This window comes from Heptranchias perlo, chromosome 20 (assembly GCF_035084215.1).
Source record: "Heptranchias perlo isolate sHepPer1 chromosome 20, sHepPer1.hap1, whole genome shotgun sequence".
NCBI lineage: Eukaryota > Metazoa > Chordata > Chondrichthyes > Hexanchiformes > Hexanchidae > Heptranchias > Heptranchias perlo.
The window spans coordinates 39,543,440-39,559,960 of NC_090344.1; the positions used below are offsets into that span (position 1 = coordinate 39,543,440).

Below are 16,521 nucleotides of genomic sequence, written 5' to 3' on the forward strand. Positions count from 1 at the left end.
TGACTCCCACCCCGCTTCGTGTAAGGACTCTATTCCATTCTTCCAGTTTCTCTGTCTCCGTCGATCTGTTCTGACGATGCCACCTTCCACACCAGTGCTTCCAACATGGCTTCCTTTTTCCTCAACTGAGGATTCCCCTCCAATGTTGTTGACAGGGCCCTTGACTGTGTCCGTCCCATTTCCTGCACCTCTGCTCTTACCCCTTCCCCTCCCTCCCAGAACCAAGATTGGGTCTCCCTTGTCCTTACCTTCCACCCCACCAGCCTCCACTTTCAACGTATCATCCTCTGCCATTTCCGTCACCTCCAACGTGATGCCACCACCAAATGTATCCTCCCCTCCCCTCTCCTTTCAGCATTCTGCAGGGACAGTTACCTCCGTGATACCCTGGTCCACTCTTCCAACACCCGCTCTCTTTCCCACGGCACCTTCCTGTGTGAGTGCAGGAGATGCAACGCTTGCTCTTTCACCTCCTCCCTTCCCAGCGTCCAGGGCCCCAAACAGTCTTTTCAAGTGAAAAAGAGATTTACTTGTACTTCCAATTTAGTGTACTGTATTCGTTGCTAATGATGCGAGATGCAGTCTTCTCTACATTGGGGAGACCAAATGCAGATTGGGTGATCGCTTTGCTGAACACCTCCGCTCAGTCCGCAAGCGTGATCCCGAACTTCTGGTCGCTTGCCATTTTAATTATCCGTCCTCCTCCCACTTTGATCTCTCTGTCCTCGGCCTCCTACACTGTTTCAACGGAAACTCGAGCAACAGCACCTCATCTTTCATTGAGGCGCTTTACAACCTTCTGGACTCAACATTGATTTCAATAACTTCAGATCATAACCACTGCTCCCATTTCTTTTCTGTGGGACTGCAAGTGCTGGTAATGGTTCTGTTGTTGCCATTCACAGCTCCTCCAGACCCATCTTTTGTTTCTTAACCTGTTCCATTACCATCCCCTTTGATTTGCACGATCATCCTTTTTGTCATTTCATCACTTGTGCCCTCCATCCAATCACAGACCTTCCCTTTTGTTCTTTCCTTCCCCTCCCCACCCCCCCACAACTTTCCCTGGTTCTGTGCTTGTTTAAAAACTGTTAACTCTTTAACTTCTTCCTGTGCTGACATAAGGTCTTTGACCTGAAACATTGACTCTGTTTCTTTCCCCACAGATGCTGCCTGACCTGCATTTTCTGTTTTTACTAACTTCTTTCTGTGATTAGAGTCAGCTCTGGTGCTTCGCGACTCTGCTCCGCTTTATCTCCCCCCGCCCAACTCTCTTTTCTTCACTCACATTTAGTAGCTTGCTTATCTTCCTTGCTGTGCCTTCAGTCGTCTAGGCTGCATGCTCTGGAATTCCCTACCTGAACCTCTCCTCCTTTAAGACCCCCCTCTTTGACCAAGCTTTTGGTCACCCCTTTCTTCTGATTACACTTCTGTGAAGTACCTTGGGACATTTTTTAAATGTTAAAGACAGTATATAAATGCAAGTCGTCATTGTCTATACCCAAAACATTAACCTATCTTTTCTCTTTGCAGATGCTGTTTGACCTCCAGTGTATTTCGTATTTTCTGTTCTTATTCGAGATATCCTCCTTTGGTGACTCAAGGTGAGCTTGGTTGTCACCTTTTACAGCTGCATAAAAATTTAATTGGCACAAAAAAATCTTGGTCTTTAAAGTAGAAGTTACTTTGTTCCCACTTTTACTCATTATGATGTGGAGATATTAGTTATTGTGGCTTTCAGTGACTTACATTAAGTATTCACCAAGCATTGTTCTGTGAATTATAAATGCGATTTCATTTCGAGGACTTCATTTCACATCGTTCACCTGAGGAAGGGGGAAGCCTCCGAAAGCTTGTGAATTTAAAATAAAATTGCTGGACTATAACTTGGTGTTGTAAAATTGTTTACAATTGTCAACCCCAGTCCATCACCGGCATCTCCACATCATTACATTAAGTACAGTGTGGCTGTGCTCCTGCAATCCAGAGGTAACATACAAACATGCACAAAATGACAGGAAAAGACCGACTGGTCCACCTGGCCTGTCCCATATAATTATGATGCTTAATGCATCACATTACATACACTCCCCACCAGGAAGCCTGTTGGCAGAGGCGAAAAGCAGATAATAACCCAGGCCAATTAGGGGGGGAAATATGGAAACTTTCTCTCTGACCCCCTTTAAGCGATTGAAACTAGTCCAGGAGACAGCTCTGGCCCTGATTAACGTGATACAGTACTTACCTCTTGTACAAGGTGATCTCTGCCCTAGCCAGAAGGAATTCAACAAATCAGCATTAACCGCACAAGCCTGTTTCTCAGGTCCACTATTCTCTGGGAAAAGAACCACCTCCTTGCTTCTAACCTAGTTCTGTTTTTACATAATTTAAGATTGTAACCTTTGGTCCTCCCTAATCTACTTAGTTGAAACAAACTGTCTACACAAACACAGTCTAATCTCTTCATTATCCTATCAACTTTGATCAAATCACCCCTAAATCTACGCTTCGCTAAAGTGCAGAGACCCAGCTCGTTGAGCCTTTCTTGGGAATTAAAATGCATTCAGCTGGGAATTGATCCGGTGGCCCTCCTCTGCATCCTTTCCAAAGCCTCAATATCACTCACCATGTGGAGATCAAAACTGGACACACTATTCTAGCAGAGGCCTAACCAAGGTCTTGTACAAAGACAAAATAGTAGGCTTTGTTTTGTGATGAATTGTCCTGTAAATACACCCTGGCACCTTATTTACTCCAGCTATCGCTTCAAGACATTGGTCATGAACTTTAGAGATCTATGCACTAGAATGCCCAGATCTCTCTCTTTAGCTTTAATGGCTTTAGTTTTTTTCCTTTAAGGGTATGGTCAGCATTTGCCCTGCCCACATGCATAAAACTCGACTTTTCTAAGTTAAACATCATTTGTCAGTCACTGGCCCAATCCCCCAGTGCAAGCAGATTTGCTTGTAGCCGAGCATCGCCGACCATCTTGACTCTCGCACCTGTCTTAGTATCATCCAAAAACTTGCAGATCATTCCCCCAACACCTACATCCAGATCATTAATGAAAATAGTAGAATTTGGTTGTTTTTATAAATATTTGAAGAATAACAAGACCACCAATTTCAAAAGCTTCACTCTGGTAAAGTTCATCTTGAGTGCTTTTAAGACTGGATGGCTACCTGCTTGTATGCGAAAAAAATGGAACTGTAGCTTTAATATACTCTACAATTATCACTGTACAAATTGCAGAAAGCTGAGAGAGACCCCGACAGCGTGCTTTTCCTCATGAATATTTTTGTCCAGAGAAGTTACTTTATTGAAGGCAGGTGAGCGTGTGTGTGTTTGTGTATGAGAGAGAGAGAGAGAGAGAGAGAGAGAAAAGTCAGACTACTGATTAGATATCTGTAGTAGCTCTTCTTTTGTGCTCGATAAACTTCAGAAAGGTGAAAGAGCACATGACTTTCCTCAGTGCAGTTCTTTTCTTTTAACATGACTTTGGAAGCGTTGCCTCTCCTCAAAGCTTGTTTTATGCTGACAGCTACGAGATGTAATGCTGTAGTGCTGAAGACTTGTGCTCCAGAACTAGCCGCGCCTCTAGCCAAACTGTTCCAGTGCAGCTACAACATTGGCATCTACCCGACAATGTGGAAAATTGCCCAGCTATGTCCTGTCCACAAAAAGCAGGACAAATCCAATCCGGCCAATTACCGCCCCATCAGTCTACTCTCAATCATCAGCAAAGTGATGGAAGGTGTCGTCGACAGTGCTATCAAGCGGCACTTATTCACCAATAACTACTCACCGATGCTCAGTTTGGGTTCCGCCAGGACCACTCTGCTCCAGACCTCATTACAGCCTTGGTCCAAACATGGACAAAAGAGCTGAATTCCAGAGGTGAGGTGAGAGTGACTGCCCTTGACATCAAGGCAGCATTTGACCGAGTGTGGCACCAAGGAGCTCTAGCAAAATTGAAGTCAATGGGAATCAGGGGGGAAAACTGTCCAGTGGCTGGAGTCATACCTTGCACAAAGGAAGATGGTTGTGGTTGTTGGAGGCCAATCATCTCAGCCCCTGGACATTGCTGCAGGAGTTCCTTAGTGTAGTGTCCTAGGTCCAACCATCTTCAGCTGCTTCATCAATGACCTTCCCTCCATCATAAGGTCAGAAATGGGGATGTTCGCTGATGATTGCACAGTGTTCTGTTCCATTCGCAACCCCTCAGATAATTAATCAGTCCGTGCCGCATGCAGCAAGACCTGGACAACATCCAGGCTTGGGCTGATAAGTGGCAAGTAACATTCGCGCCAGACAAGTGCCAGGCCCTTGACGTTCAACGGCATTGGCATTACCATCACCGAATCCCCCACCATCAACATCCTGCAGGTCACCGTTGAACGGAAACTTAACTGGACCAGCCATATAAATACTGTGGCTACAAGAGCAGGTCAGAGGCTGGGTATTCTGCAGTGAGTGACTCACCTCCTGACTCCCCTAAGCCTTTCCACCATCTACAAGGCACAAGTAAGGAGTGTAATGGAATTGCCTGGATGAGTGCAGCTCCAACAACACTCAAGAAGCTCAACACCATCCAGGACAAAGCAGACCGCTTGATTGGCACTCCATCCACCACCCTAAACATTCACTCCCTTCACCACCGGCACACAGTAGCTGCAGTGTGTACCATCCACAGGATGCACTGCAGCAACTCGCCAAGGCTTCTTCGACAGCACCTCCCAAACCCGCGACCTCTACTACCTAGAAGGACGAGGGCAGCAGGCACATGGGAACAACACCACCTGCACGTTCCCCTCCAAGTCACACACCATCCCGACTTGGAAATATATCGCCGTTCCTTCATCGTCGCTGGGTCAAAATCCTGGAACTCCCTTCCTAACAGCACTGTGGGAGAACCTTCACCACATGGACTGTAGCGGTTCAACAAGGCGGCTCACCACCACCTTCTCCAGGGCAATTCGGGATGGGCAATAAATGCTGGCCTCGCCAGCGAAGCCCACATCCCATGAACGAATATAAAAAAAATGTAAATATTCCAATTATTTGCATTTATCAGACAGAGAGTCTTTGCTCTTAATTTGAGTTCTTTTTTCAAATAAAGACACGCTTCTAATTTTGAAAGCTCTATTTATCGTCTGTGGTTTTGATGGTATTGAGATTGTTTACATGTTCTCGTTGGGTGCTGGTGGAGTTGGGGTTGACAGAGAGACATGCAGACTGACATCCAGGAATCAATGTGCATCCAGGAATCGATCACAAAACAGCAAATTGGGTGTTTACCACAACAGCAACAACAACAACTTGCATTTATATTGCACCTTTTATTGTAGGATAACATTCACAGGAGCGTAATCAAACAAAAATTGACACCGAGCCAAAGAAGCAGATATTAAGAGGGGTGACTAAAAGCTTAATCGAAGAGGTAGGTTTTAAGGAGGTTCTTAAAGGAAGTGAGAGAGACGGTGAGGTTTAGGGAGGGAATTCTCGAGCTTAGGGCCTAGATGGCTGAAGACACGGCCACCACTGGTGGGGCGAAGGAAGTGGTGGATGCCCAAGAGGCAGGTGATGAAGAAACGCAGAGTTCTCGGAGGGATGTAGGGCTGGAGGAGGTTACAGAGATAGGGAGGGGTGAGGCCGCGGAGGGATTTGAACACAAGGATGAGAATTTTAAAATTGAGGCATTGGTGGACTGGGAGTTGATGTAGGTCAGCGAGCACAAGGATAATGGGTGAGCGGCACTTGGTGCAAGTTAGGATATGGGCAGCAGAGTTTTGGATGAGCTCAAGTTTATGTTGGGTGGAAAATGAGAAGCCGGCCAGGAAAGCATTGGAATAGTTGAGTTTGGAGGTAACAAAAGCATGGACGAGGGTTTCAGCAGCAGATAGGCTGAGGCAGGAGCGGAGACAGGCAATATTACGGAGGTGGAAGTGGGTGGTCTTTTCCCTGTGTTCTCTGGGCAATAGCCTGCCCCTCCACTCAACTGCTGACAGACACCAAGAGCCAAACCTCACATTCCACCCTCAATTAAGCCTATCTCGGGTTTGCCTTCCACAGTTCAGCCAAACGCTAGGTTCCCTCTCCGCATTGATGCTAGATCAAGGACTCCCTCATGCTGCCAAACTTCTATCAAACTCCAGGACCCCTGTCCCAGTTCTACTGAAGCCCAGGGCCATTCCCCAGCTCTACCAAGTACAGGACTGCTCCCAAGTGCAGCTGAACCCTGTTCCTCCTCCTCACGACTGCTCAACTGGGTATTAAAGATGATTAAAGGAGATGATGAGGTAGATAGAGAGAAACCATTTCCTCTGGTGAGGGAATGGAGAACAAGGGGGCATAATCTTAATATTAGAGCGAGTCCATTTGGGAGGTGATGTCAGGAAGCACTTCTTCACACAAATGTTAGTGGAAATTTGGAACACTCCTGAAAAGCTGTTGAGGCTGTGGGTCAATTGAAAATTTCAGAACTGAGATTGATCGATTTTTGTTAGGTAAGGGTATTAAGGGTTGCGGAACCAAGGCTGGTGGATACAGTTGAGGTATAGATCAGCCATGATCTAATTGAATGGTGGAACAGGCCCGAGGGGCTTAATGGCCTCCTGTTCCTATGTTCCTAAACAAGAGTTGAATTGATGTTCTAGTGTTTGTACTTTTGACTGTATACGGGAAACTTCCAACAGCAGACATTGAAAACTTGTACAGACAAATTGTGGGTGTTCAGACCATTGAAGAAACGTGTTGAAAATTGAGGCTGAACTCGTAAATAGTCACTGTGGTTTGATATTGATTGTTTTAATAATTTCTTCAAAGTGCACCTGGTTCATCCTTTGAATTGCATGAACAAAAATTTCTGCTTCTGTGCAATCATGACATTTCTTAACCAGTTTACAGGAATTTTCTACACAGGTAAGACTTTGTAAAAATGCATTTCTCTGCATCTCGCGCCAACACCCCCAAACATGAAAATGGGCATATTTCCCAGTAAAATAGTGCACAGAAATGGGCAAAAACAATATAGTTCTTCGGTTTCAACAGATGAGTGTACTTGAATAAAAACGCAACATGCTGTAGGCGTACGGCCAGTCTTTCAGCATCTGCGAAATGAAAAGATTGTTAACATTTTGGGTGTGGACCCTTCGGCGACATTGGTCAATGTCATGAAAGGTATGCGTGTGTGTAAATTTGAGGCAACTTCAAAATGGAGTCCAAGTTGTTCCTTAGGAAGAGGTTGGTGTGGTAGGAGCGCTAGTGAGCAATGTTCCGGAGGTGGAAGAAGGCTCAGAGTGAAGCGGAAAGCAGAGTTTGTGCCCAGCTGGATTCATCCTGATTGGGCAGCCAAGGAGTTGGATGGTATCGGTGTCAGAGTTGCCATGGCGCTGGGGAGAGTTGAATAAGATGGCTTCAAGTCTTGTTAATGAGCTGTAGGAAATCTTGGCTTATCCAGAACTTGATTGCAGACAGTCAGCCAGATAGTATTGCAAGTATAGCAATATCCAACTGTATTTTTTTCATTCTGTTAAGCTCTGAAGGCAGTTGATACAGAGATTTTGCTTCAGATACCCTCGTGGGTATACCAGTGTGGGACCTTGCCAAAAGCTTGTTCCCAGGTCTTGTCCATTGCCTTTGTCAAGCCAGATAGCTGAAAGTACACAGCAGCATAGAGCATCTCTTCTGATCTTCCCTTCCTCTCTGACACCAAGCACAGGCCAAGTGCATCCCTTTCCTGTACTTGGTGCTCTTGTCAACAGCTCATCAACAAGAAGGAGGTTGTGGTCTTGACCGGGAAGCATTGTGAGAGTTGACTTCCATGTTTGGAGTCTTGGGGGGGTGGGGAAGAGGTGCTCAGAATCTTCATTCTGACATCTTGTGAGTGCACGGGGAATGTCCCTGCCTCAACTTCTGTCAATAAACTGCTGCTCAGCACTTTTAAGGGATTTCAACTAAAATAACACTGCTGAAGGAATGTTTTAAGAACACAGCAATGTCACTGAGACCGAATGTCCGCCTAAAGCATATTTCTGGAAGAAGTTAACATCCATTAACAAGCAAGATTTGTGCCCAGCAGATTGAGCCTTCCAAATTGCACGGATCTGTAAGAACTCATTGACATAATGCTGAAGAAATCAGCTCAACACAAACTGGTGCTGTCAACGTGAGAATTAAGAATGTGGTTCAGAGTCTTCAATGTGAATCAAAGTACTAAACCTTGCAATCTGTAGAAAGCTAGCAGTGTGAGTAACAGGGGGTGAGGGTGAGGGGGTGGGGGGAAAGCAAGTGTAGTTTTTAACCTGGGTGCAAAATGAATGAGTTATCCAGAAAACACATGGAGTTTGTACAACTTTGTGGTTAAGGTGAGTGAAGGTATATCGCCCTGCTGCAGCCAAGTGCAGTCCTCCTCTAAACTGAGTTTAAACATTAGTGGGGCATCAGTGTGACATACTGGGGAATACAATGGATGTTCAGACCTCCATCCATGAGAGGCAGTGTAACATATGGCATATTTTTTGAACCGTGGGACCAGCCAAATGAACTGCAACAATCTCTTCCAGTTCCATAAGTTCCTGTCGTGGTCCTTTCTTACAGGCTGATGCAATGGGGACCCCACATGAACCCCTCAACACACCCTCATGATCTCCACATGGGGACGATGAAAACCCATCACTCCGTTCAACACCGTGTACAGCGATTCCCACCCAGCATACCCCCATCCACCATATTAATACCAAGCCTAACACTGCATAGAACCTGTTGTCATGGAATGACGTCCAACTGGGTACAACCATGCCAATAAACTCATACTCCGAATGATTACTCCAAAAAATAACATGAGCAGAAGTGCAATAATTTAATTAAAAGGTCACACCCATGTAACAAAATTTGGAAAACGAGATTAGTTTTAACGCACAATATCCGTAAGTCAGCACATTCCAGCAGCAATTCGAGCTGCCACATCCTCAGATTGAATTCTTGCCTTCATTTCAATGGCATCTTATTACCTGAAATCAATAGTTGATTTAAAAATGTATCTTTTTATTGTGCAGCCTGTGTACTGTTAATGTGATTTCTGTGAAAGGATAGTTAACGTTTTGATGATGTAGCAAGTGGATGGAGTCGTCTTATAAATTATAGATAATATATTATAATAGGACAGTTTAATATTTGTGAATAAGTAGTATGTCTGTTTTCTACTTCACAAGATGTATCCTATTTATAGATCTGCTGAGGTATGCCTAGATTTTATTCATTGCACGCAAACATCAGCAGACCCAATAACAATATTGAGTTGACGTCATTTCTACTTCTGAACATATTTCAAATCACCATCTGTGTGTCACCCTCTGAGACAAGATAAACATTTTGCAATCTCAGCGCTCCAAAATTCACATTTCATTCAGCGTTTGAATAAGGTAGTGAAGGCAAAAACCCTGGAATCATTTAAGAACAACAATTGGATGCTGTGATGGGGAAGGGGGAAAGAAACTGCAGGTTCTTTGTGGGTGGCTGGGCTACAATGGACAAGGTGCGAAGCCTTCATCGGTATTTATTTTGTGATGCAGTGTTAACTGTGGCTCAGCTGGTAGCACTCTCTGAGTCAGAAGGTCGTGCGTTCAAGTCCCAATCCAGAGATTTGAGCACAAAATCTAGGCTGACACTCCAATGCAGTACTGAGGGAGTGCTGCATTGTTGGAGATGCCGTCTTTCAGATGAGACGTTAAACCGAGGCCTCGTCTGCCCTCTCAGGTGGACGTAAAAGATGCCATGGCACTATATCGAAGAAGAGCAGGAGAGTTATCCCCAGTGTCCTGGCCAATATTTATCCCTCAACCACCATCACTAAAACAGATAACCTGGTCATTATCATATTGCTGTTTGTGGGAGTTTGCTGTGTGCAAATTGGCTGCTGCGTTTCCTACATTACAACAGTGACTACACTTCAAAAAATACTTAATTGGCTGTAAAGCGCTTTGGGACGTCCTGAGATCGTGAAAAGCGCTACAGAAATGCAAGTCTTTCTTCTGCGACTGATAAGTGTTGCTTTTTCTAAGGACGGAAGTGATTGCACTTTTAGTATTGAATGGATGGGCAGCAGCTGTGAAAGAACAAAAACACTGCAAGTGCCACAAATACATGTTTAAAAAATCAATAGGTGGCTTTGCCGGAAGGTCATCCTGTTCACTGAAAATTGAAGAACTGATTAATGCAAAATCTATTTTGTGCAACCGTTTGCTTTCCCTGATTCCACTGAGCTACTCATCTCATGCTGCTGAGCTGTTCTCCTGGAGGCGGGAAGTAAATTTTAGATGGGGCCTACCCTCTGCTAGACTGAAGTGCATCTTGCTACCAATGAAGAGCAAGGTTGTCATTGTTTTGGGTAAAGGCCACCTACCCATCTCTTTTGGATGTTTGGCCGCAGGAAAACATTAAGAGGTGAAAATGAGAGCGGGGGTGGGTGAACAGAGATGAAATGTGACTAAATATTCCTTTATGTATGTTTCACAGTAAGAATGAAAGAAAGAAATTACAATCATATAGTTTCCTTATCTGGTCCTCAGGATGTCCCAAAGTTCTTTACAACCAATGAATTACAACGGAAGTACAGTCACTGTTATGGAGGCAAATTCAGCAGCCAATTTCTGCACAGCATGGTCCCACAAACAGCAAATCAATGAATGAGCAGGAATCTGCTTTTGGCGGTGTTGGTTGTGGGACCAGTGCTGGCCAGCACCCTTCCAAGATTTGAATGTCTCCCTTGTGTCTCTGTAACCATGGGTAGACACAGGACGAGGTTCATTCTGACCAGAGAGCACTGTATAGTTTTACTGTTTCATCCTCTGTTTTGTACCTTTTATGTATTTAGAAATATTTGAAAAAGTGAGTTAGCCATTACAGATTTTGTTTGGATCCTGCTGCAAACTGACCCTTATCCTTAGCTGAGTCAGTTGTTTTAGGTTGTGGTCGCTTAATGTCCTCTATCTCCATCTTCCATCTGTTGTGGGTCTTCTTTCAATTTTCCAAGCAATATCCACTTGATATTTGTTAAGTTTTCTGGTTTCTCGTTATATGTAGATTGGTCAAACCGAATTAGCAATAATACTGTGGGGGAGGAATTCCTGGAGTGTGTACGTGATGGATTTCTAGACCAATATGTTGAGGAACCAACTGGAGAATAGGCGACCCTAGACTGGGTATTGTGCAATGAGAAAGGATTAATTAACAATCTTGTTGTGCGGGGTCCCTTAGGGAAGAGCGACCATAACATGATAGAATTCCTCATTAAGATGGAGAGTGAAGTAGTTGAATCCGAAACTAGGGTCCTGAATCTAAATAAAGGAAATTACGAAAGTATGAGGTGTGAGTTGGCTGGGATAGATTGGGGAACTTTACTAAAAGGGATGACGGTGGATAGGCAATGGCTAATATTTAAAGAAAGTGTGCAGGAATTACAACAATTATTCATTCCTATCTGGTGCAAAAATAAAACAGGAAAGGTGGCTCAACCGTGGCTTACAAAAGAAATTAGGGATAGTATTAGTTCCAAAGAGGAGACATATAAAATTGCCAGAAAAAGCGGCAAGCCTGAGGATTGGGAGCAGTTTGGAATTCAGCAAAGGAGAACAAAGAGATTGAGTAAGAGGGGAAAAATAGAGTATGAGAGTAAACTAGCAGGGAACATAAAAACTCACTGTGAAAGCTTCTATAAATATATCAAGAGAAAAAGATTAGTGAAGACAAATGTAGGTCCCTTACAGTCAGAAATGGGGGAAATTATAATGGGGAACAAAGAAATGGCAGAACAATTAAACACATACTTTGGTTCTGTCTTCACAAAGGAGGACACAAATAACCTCCCGGAAATGTTAGGGAACCAAGGGTCTAGTGAGAGGGAGGAACTGAAGGAAATCAGTATTAGTAAAAAAAATAGTGCTAGGGAAATCAATGGGGCTAAAGGCTGACAAATCCCCAGGCCCTGATAATCTACAGAGTACTAAAGGAAGTGGCCCTGGAAATAGTGGATGCATTGGTGGTCATCTTCCAAAATTCTATAGACTCTAGAACAGTTCCTACAGATTGGAGGGTGGCAAATGTAACCCCACTATTTAAAAAAGGAAGGAGAGAAAAAACAGGGAATTACAGACCAGTTAGCCGAACATCAGTTGTGGGGAAAATGCTAGAGTCTATTATAAAGGATGCGATAACAGAACACTTGGAAGGCATTAACGGGATTGGACAAAGTCAGCATGGGTTTATGAAAGGGAAATCATGCTTAACAAATCGACTGGAGTTTTTTGAGGAGGTAACTCATAGAATAGATAGGGGAGAACCAGTGGATGTGGTGTACTTGGATTTTCAGAAGGCTTTTGATAAGGTCCCACACAAGAGGTTAGTGTGCAAAATTAAAGCACATGGGATTGGGGAGAATATACTGGCATGGATTGAGAATTGGTTGACAGACAGGAAACAGAGAGTAGGAATAAACAGGTCTTTTTCCGGGTGGCAGGCAGTGACTAGTGGGGTACTGCAAGGATCAGTGCTTGGGCCCCAGCTATTCATAATATATATCAATGATTTGGAAGAGGGAACTAAATGTAACATTTCCAAGTTTGCAGACGACACAAAGCTGGGGTGGAATGTGAGCTGTGAGGAGGATGCAAAGAGGCTCCAATGTGATTTAGACAAGTTGGGTGAGTGGGCAAGAACATGGCAGATGCAGTCCAACGTGGATAAATGTGAGGTTATCCACTTTGGTTGTAAAAACAGAAAGACAGATTATTATCTGAATGGTGATAGATTGGGAAAAGGGGAGGTGCAATGAGACCTGGTTGTCCTTGTACACCAGTCACTGAAAGCGAGCATTCAGGTGCAGCAAGCAGTTAGGAAGGTGAATGGTATGTTGGCCTCCATTGCAAGAGGATTTGAGTACAGGAGCAGGGATGTCTTACTGCAGTTATATAGGGCCTTGGTGAGACCACATCTGGAGTATTGTGTACAGTTTTGGTCTCCTTATCTGAGCAAGGATGTCCTTGCCATGGAGGGAGTGCAACGAAGGTTTACCAGACTGATTCCTGGGATGGCAGGACTGACATATGAGGAGAGATTGGGTCGATTCGGCCTATATTTACTGGAGTTTAGAAGAATGAGAGGTGATCTCATTGAAACATCTAAAATTCTAACAGGACTAGACAGACTAGATGCAGGGAGGATGTTCCCGATGGCTGGGGAGTCCAGAACCAGGGGTCACAGTCTCAGGATAGTGGATTTGCCATTTAGAACTGAGATGAGGAGAAATTTCTTCACTGAGAGGGTGGTGAACCTGTGGAATTCTCTACCACAGAAGGCAGTGGAGGCCAAGTCATTAGATATATTCAAGAAGGAGATAGATATATTTCTTAATGCAAAAGGGATCAAGGGATATGGGGAAAAAGCGGGAACAGGGTACTGAGTTAGACGATCAGCCATGATCACTTTGAATGGCCTTCTCTTGCTCCTATTTTCTATGATTCTATGATTCTTTATTTTCCAATCCAGATATTTTTGGCTTCTGCATTTCAAACTACTCTTGTTAGCGGGCCCTAGCTTCCCAGGCCCAGAGCATGTTTTCACCTGCCCCGACATCCAGGTGAAATTCATGGTGTGCCGTATTGCGTGCTTTCATAGGATCTTCCTTGTCTTCAGTAGGTGGAAGAATATCATTACTCGACTTATTCTTAGGCTTTTAGCTGCCAAAGAAATTTATTAAGCAGCAATAGAATAAATAAATAGTAGTAGAAACAACATGTTTTTACAGTTATTAAGCTCAGCTAGCTCTTTGCACCAGAAAATAATTTGCTCAGAACTCCAATGCTAAACTAGGATATTCATTTTCTTGTGTTTTTTTTTACTTTTTCACCAACTGCTGAAGATACCTGGCCTGAATAATTCACTTCCAAGGTTCCAGATAGATTTACTGATTTGGGAAAATGGGCCGATAAATTATTTCAGTGAAATCGGTGGACCTAATGAATTGAAATGACTGTCAAATTCAAAAGGAGCTGCCATAGACCAATTTGAACAAATCACACAAAATGTTGGCATTTGAATTGAACTACTGGACTCCTCCAACTCGATGAATAGTTAGAATAAATGTATCCAGTTAAACTGGATTATGATTTTTGTGAGTGAGGCTAGTTTTTAACCTCTTGTATCCTGGCAGTATTGAAAAAAACCAAAGCAAACTTTTTTTTTTATTCATTCATGGGATGTGGGCGTCGCTGGCATTTATTGCCCATCCCTAATTGCCCTTGAGAAGGTGGTGGTGAGCTGCCTTCTTGAACCACTGCAGTCTGTGTATTATGACTTGTCGTAGCGAGATTTTACAACTGAGTGGGTTGCTTGGCCATTTCAGAGGGCAATTAACAATCAACCACATTGCTGTGGGTCTGGAGTCACATATAGGCCAGACTGGGTAAGGACAGCAGGTTTCCTTCCCTAAAGGGCATTAGTGAACCAGATGGTTTTTTTACGGCAATCCGGTAGTTTCATGGCCACCATTACTGATACTAGTATTTTAATTCCAGATTTTTATTTGATTAATTGAATTTAAATTCACCAGCTGTTGTGGCGGGATTTGAACTCATAACTGGATTTTTAAACCGGGCCTTTGGATTACTGGTCCAGTAACATAACCACTATGCTACCGTACCCTTAACTAAATCCTAGACAAATATGCTTTATTTTTCTCACATCAAACTCCGGCTTTGTTTAACAAGTCATTTTTTCAGACCGTCGGCTTACTGCTGAAATCCTGATCACGCCGTAGAGTTTTACAGATAACCAGGGCATAAACTTATGGCTGCTATGTGCCAAGAGATGTTGTAGATATGGTGGGAAGATTTCCTCTGATGACTATTTCTAGTAAAAATGTAAACAGGTTCTAAGAACGTCTTATGATATTGCTGACATCCATTAACCAGAGGAAATCTCTTAGCTGGCACCCCTTAATGTGTACATCAAAATTATGTTTTTGTGCCACTTTGCAAAAAATAACTTCAACCATAGTTACAGCAAAAACTCCAGTATCATTCACTATTTTTCCCAGTTAATCCCACGGACCTGTAATTATGGCTGATTTCTATTTTCTGTATTGAATTTAACCCTGTTCATGGATAAGTACACAGTGGTTTAAACAGATCATACTCCTCATTAAGCGATGCACCTGATCAAAACAAGTCAAACTGCCATTTTCTGCATTATTTATGTCTATAAATGAACATTTGAAGTGGGATTTGGTGCCTCTCCTGTGTCTAGGCTGAATTTATCTTCACAAATCCCCTAAATATATTGGGCAACAGGAAACTGCTGTTATTTTTACAACTGTAACCATTCATTAATGTAGATTGCGATACAGAGTAATGTTTCGACATGAAAGTCATGTACGACATTTAAAAGCTACCGACAATTACTTCAATATATTCTGGAGTCTGTTAAGGAGGCAGGACCAACGATGACAGAAATGGATTTTGAGTTCTGGTCAGCACTTACAAGATACCTGACATGAGATAAGCCATATTTCACTTGCATACCGTTAAGATATGAGAGCCGAGTTTGTGGAGAGACTAGAGAAGCTGGGGTTGTTCTCTTGAGAGCAGAAAAGGTTAAGGGGAGATTTAATAGAGGTGTTCAAAATTATGGGGATTTTGATAGGGTACATAGGGAGAAACTTTCCACTGGCAGGAGGGTCAGTCATCAAAGGACACAGATTTAAGGTAATTAACAAAAAAACCAGGGGGAGAGGAGGAGAAATTATTTTATGCAGCGAGTTGTTACAATCTGGACTGCGCTGCCTGAAAGGGAGGTGGAAGCAGATTCAATATTATCTTTCAAAAGGGAATTGGATAAATACTTGAAAAGGAAAAATTTGCACGGCCATGGGGAAAAAGCAGGGGAGTGGGACCAATTGGATAGCTGTTAAAAAGAGCCAGCACAGGCACGATGGACAAATGGCCTCCTTCTGTGCTGCATGATTCTCGTAGACAAAGACACATGCCAAATCACTTCACAGGGTCACCTTGCAGCAAAGTCTCCTCATTTTCACTTTAAACAGCTGACCCATTTTTCAGCAATAAGTGCGTTGGTGCAGAAGTACTTTTTAAACAAATTTTGTTTAAAAAGTACTTAATAAAAACTTACATTTATTTATTTAGATTTTTTTTTCAAAGTTTAAAAAGAGCAGATAACTACTTTACTGAATCTGCTATACATAATGGGTTGATTGAGGGAGTGCTGTATTGTTGAAGGTAGCATGCTTCAAATGAGATGTTAAACTGAGGTCCCATCTACCTGTTCAGGTGGGATGGTAAAGATCCCTTATGTTTAATTGATTAAATCACCGTTCATCTTGTTGCTGTTTGTGGGATCTTGCTGTGCGCAAAATGACTGCTCTATTTGCCTACGTAACAACAGTCATAGGAAACGCTGATCCTGCTGAGGCAGCCCTTATCCCCACAGATCAGATGATTCCAGGCGTAA

The 16,521-nt window shown here is 43.3% G+C and overlaps 1 long non-coding RNA gene across 1 annotated transcript in view; it reads left to right on the top strand.

Moving 5' to 3' along the window:
- Positions 1–1,528: 1,528 nt before the first annotated feature.
- The window catches only part of LOC137336129 (uncharacterized), a 196,962-nt gene continuing 181,969 nt past the window's right edge, over positions 1,529–16,521 (top strand). The window contains exon 1 of the long non-coding RNA XR_010966579.1: positions 1,529–1,604. This is a non-coding gene — a long non-coding RNA (uncharacterized lncRNA). The remainder of the gene's footprint in view (positions 1,605–16,521) is intronic.